This window comes from Dipteris shenzhenensis, unplaced genomic scaffold (assembly GCF_047967505.1).
Source record: "Dipteris shenzhenensis isolate YYH24624 ecotype China unplaced genomic scaffold, Dip_SZ_1.0 scaf0041, whole genome shotgun sequence".
Taxonomy (NCBI): domain Eukaryota; kingdom Viridiplantae; phylum Streptophyta; class Polypodiopsida; order Gleicheniales; family Dipteridaceae; genus Dipteris; species Dipteris shenzhenensis.
The window spans coordinates 20,252-25,000 of NW_028239348.1; positions in this window are offsets into that span (position 1 = coordinate 20,252).

The following is a 4,749-nucleotide window of genomic DNA, read 5'->3' on the forward strand; positions in this document are numbered from 1 at the left end:
TGCCACGTGGATATCTGTTCCGTTTCCGCAAGTAGGGGGTTTGGGTGGTTTTCGAGGGGGCCTCTAGGTTTGCCCGCGGAGGCCCCTAGGCAACCCCTGTAGCAGAAATAGAAGCAGCAGGGTTCTGTGGCTGAAGGCCACGCATGACGGAAATGCCAGGAAAGAGGAAAAAAGGGTCCAGCGGCAATGGAAATGAATAAAAGACAGAAAGTGTTCCTAGGCCCTATATAAAACATAGATGAGAAATGCTTCGAATTTCGAGGGCAAAAATGCTTTAGCAAGGTACTCGTGTTGGCTTTGCTAACACGAGGTCTGTTCTCGATATTTATGGCAGTTTAAGGAAGCGGGATGCCATATTCGACGGGAATGGGTTGTGGGTGGATACGGTGCCCAAGAAGATAGTCGACAGTGAAGTGAAGCTCCGGTCTACTGCTCAGACGCATTCAAGCGAAGCACCATCCAAACCAGTGGCGAACCCCCAGCCTACGCCTGGGAACCCGTCTTCGAAGAGGAAGAAGGAGAAAAGGGAACCCGATAACGAGAGGTCTACAGATCAAACGCTCGCGGGAACCAGCGGCTCGTACTATGACGCGAACAGAAAAGAGCTGGATCGGCCAGAACCATCATGAACCGGCATGAACCGGATCAAATGCCCCGGGAAGGGAACCAGCCTCGGTGCACATGAAGGACAATGGGACGGATGATTCGGACGATTGGCTTCGAGGTTATAACGTGAACTGGGAACCGGATAAAACGCTTCCGGCTCGGTTCCCCAGCGCACCTTCAAATGATTCGGACGATGGGCTTCAAACGAAGGACGATGGGCAAGCTCCTTCCACACCTGATTCGGATGATTCTGATTGGCTTCACAAGAACCGGCAGAGAGTGCTCAACGATGTTCTCGGGAAAGCAAACCAACAAGTGCAGGCTCAGCAAGTGTTGAAGAGATCGGGGGGGACCTTCCAGAAGATACTGCGTTGTCGGCTCCGGGAACCGTTGAACCCGCTTCATCTGCTGATTCTGATGCGTGGAAAATCGAAGCTATCAGGAATAGAGCCAAAGTCCAGATGATGAAGGATAGTGTTGAGCGATACAAAATGGAAAGGCGGAAGAAGGAGGCCCAGGACCGAAGTGAATGGAGAGAGAAGATGGAAGCTGAATTATTTGGTGAGTCGAGCAGCAGGCTACAGCCGGGAAGACCCACATTTCCGCCATCTCTCACAATTCAAGGTCTACGGCTCCCGAAGCTACCTGTTCGAAGAGACAACAAGCTTGCCCGACCGGAGGAACCGAAAAGAATGAAGAGTGGAAAGGCTAGAGAGCCACCAAGAAGGCACTTGCAGTTCCGGTAGTTTTTGTTTCGACCCGTCTGTTCTGTTCTGTTGAACTAGGCACCTTTAGCTTCCCACTTGAGTGAATGCTTAAGGACTAGCACTTCACTTCACGGGAAGGGAAGGGAAGGGAAGGGCTTTCCCGGATTTCAGAATCAGCATCAATGATGAAAATATTATCGTATAATAATAATCAATGCATTGCATTGATTTTCGCCTGGACGATGGGGCGATCGATCCGAAGAGCCAAAGCTTTCACGCCAGTGAAGCGGTAGGATTCGTGGCAGCAGAATGCCTGGCCTCCCTGGCTCTCGTGGATGGCTGCGGGGACCGGCAGCCATCCAAGGCTACAGGGTACGGAGTCGAGGGTTCTGGCCGTGACGCGGCGACTTCGCTTAAGGATGGGAAACCATCCGACCAACAAGAACCTTGTCTTCACTTTTGCCCTGGATAAGTACCCTGCTTCCCTTTTTCCCCGGGTTCTACTGTAACCCAAAGACGGGTAGATCCCGAAGGGAAGCCCCGGTTCCACTGGAATTTCCAGGAATATGCTGGTTTAATTCAGTTGATTTTTACTTTGGAATCCGGAATCAAATTGAATAAAGCCCGTAAAAATTCTTCAATCTGCGGAAAGTATCCTAGGAGGTGCATTGAGCGTTTCGCTTACTCAACGCTCAATGCACCGGAGGTAACATCAATATTTCCCGCTCAACCTCCAGCCGTGTAGTTTCAGCAGAACCCGAAGGGGTACCTCAGCAGAACCCGAAGGGGTACCTCAGCGTCCGTGTGCCAATAAAAAAAGCACAAAACAATAAAGCCCGAAGGCGGGGAGTTTCTCCCTTCCCTTTGGCGGTTCCACATTTCTGCTAGTTGAGGGGATCAAGATTCTTCCATACTTAAGCGGACTCGAACCGCTGGCATCCGCCACAGGGTAAGCTACCGTCTCTCAGGCCTACCTGAATGATTCTACCACGGAGGCCGGCGATAGACAATGACTCCCCTCCGAACACGGCCTACAACTCTCATTGTACCGTGCTCTCCGAAAAACCTTTCGATAGGACAGTTCGATAGGATGGGGTAAGTCCTATCCGCCCCGTCCTTCCTTCCGTCCTACAGTTCGTTCCCGTCCTGCAGTTCGGTAGGAAAGCAGTAAAAAAGCAAACGAAGATTATCGATCCATGCTTACGTAAAGAAGCAAACGAAGATTATCGCCTTTCGGCACGGGTTTCGCGCGTTCGCCTTGGCTTTGGCAAAAGGCCATGGTTCGCCGGTACGGCCCTGTGTAGCCATTTTTCCCCGGGAACGAGCCGACCAACTCGATTGGCTTTTTTTCAGCCGTTTCCTCCAGCTCGGCCCCAAGGATTCCTTCTATATATCAAATTGCCACTGGGAAGTTTCAAATAAGCAAATTGTTGAAAAAAAGCAGCTTTGTGAAAAGTTCAGATAAGCAAAAAAATGTAACTGATGGAATTCGGGCGGGAGAGTGCTTGCATCTTTCCCTTCGTCCGAATTTTATTGGCCCGCCCCTCGGCAAGCAAACCCGAAGCAAGGGTGGGGTGGGCTTGAAAGAGAAGAAAAAGAAGTTGTTCAAGCGGAGGGAGCTGGAAGGGCGGGGCAGAGACATATGTTTCTTGAGGTAAAAATGCAGGTAAATAACCAGGTATCCACGAGGCTCAACAAGTTCGGGGAACGCACCCGTGGTAATTGGTAAAGTGATTGATCCCGACTTCGGAATTGCTGGTAGCCAACCTCCTGGTCGACTACGCTACGGACGGCTACATAGGTGCGCTCAACTCAGGCATGCACACAAAATCGAAGAGACCAGGTCACTAGAGCTGCGCTACGCGGCGGGCCTGGTCACCTCTGACCAGACAAAACTGGGCACACTCCTGCCACCCCGGAGCCTACCCGAAAGCTTAGCAGTAGAACCGAGGCTACCGGCAAGCCAGTACTTTAGGTTAGCCGATTGTGGATGGTAGGGGGTGATGAGGCAGTTTCCTAACCTTTTCTAGTCTAGTCACCGGAATTTGGTCAGTTTTTGCAAACAGCGCGCTCCCCACCGTGAAACAAGCTAGTTTCGAACATCCAATCCCGGAAACCCAGTCCCGGGGCTGCTAGGTTTGAACCACTGACTCCATGCAAGCATGAAGAGATCTTTACCTCGCTGCTTATGTTCTATCGGGTTGACGGGTACCAGTCAATTCAAGTTATTACATACGCAATTTCCCGTATCTCTCCTTTCTCCCTTGAGGGCTCGGCTTCACTAGGCACATCGTCCGACCCATTCGCTTCCTGGGCTTGTTCTTAGGGCCCGGGGGAACTTGGTGGGGGAAAAGGCGTAGCATTTTCTTGTGGTAGAACCTGGTTCCCAGCGGGCGGTTGGACCCGGAATAGAAACAGATTTGTAAATAAAGTTGACCACTGCCCCTTCTTCATTTACGGCCTTTCAATCGGTACTTCATTCATGGCCTTCCAAGCAAGCCTTACAATTGATACGTGATAGCATTGCGGGACCTTACACAGAGAATTTCGCATATAGAGCGTTGAGTTCCCGGGCCTGAGGTCGGGTGCTCAGATTTCGTTTGAATATTCGTATATAGATTGGCCAGAAGTTCAAAGAAGCGCTACGTGCAGCAGATTCGGACCCACCACCCCCACGGGGCCCCTCCTCGGGGGACCCTCTACTCAGAGACAGAGCTTTAGCGACATCGACATAGAAACAAGAATGAATACGAGATCGAGGGAGCTGAGATCCTTGCTTTTCTCAATCCTGAGATGTTGGCTCTTCTTGATCCAATCCGAGATAGCCGGAGTTACTCGTTTCGCCAACCATTCACTGAATCTAACCCATCGAGCGATAGTGAATCAATGACTGGAGGCTTCGTGGCCCTTTCTCAAGCAAGGAATTGACTTTCCAAATTTCAGAATCAGCATCAATAATTCTTTGATTATCGTATAATAATAATCAATCAGAGTTCTTTCGATTTTCCCTTTTTGCTTGCTGCTTTGGGGTGAGCCGAGGCTCGGATGTTATTCTTGACGAATACACTCGGTGAGGACAGAAAATCGAGAAATCAACCCGCCTGTCCTTGCAGATCCTATGGGCAGGCGAAAGCCTAGTGCAGACCTAGAAAGAAAGCCACATCGTTATGTTGTTATCGGGCGGCCCGAGAGTAATTTCTCCCGCCCCGCCCTTCCTAGCAATGCAATTTCTCCCTCCTTTCAGGCAGGCCATTTCCCGGGCCCTCTACAGGTCCCCGGGTGGGGGACGGGGTAAGCGCTACACGCTTACCCGGGACGGGAGAAATTGCTGCCTTGCCCGCCATTTCCGGGCGTAGGGGACCCGGCCTCCTTAAGGCCCTCCGGTCAGAGTGACCGGTCACCCTTTCGGTAAAAGTGAGAGAAAATCCCATCGAGG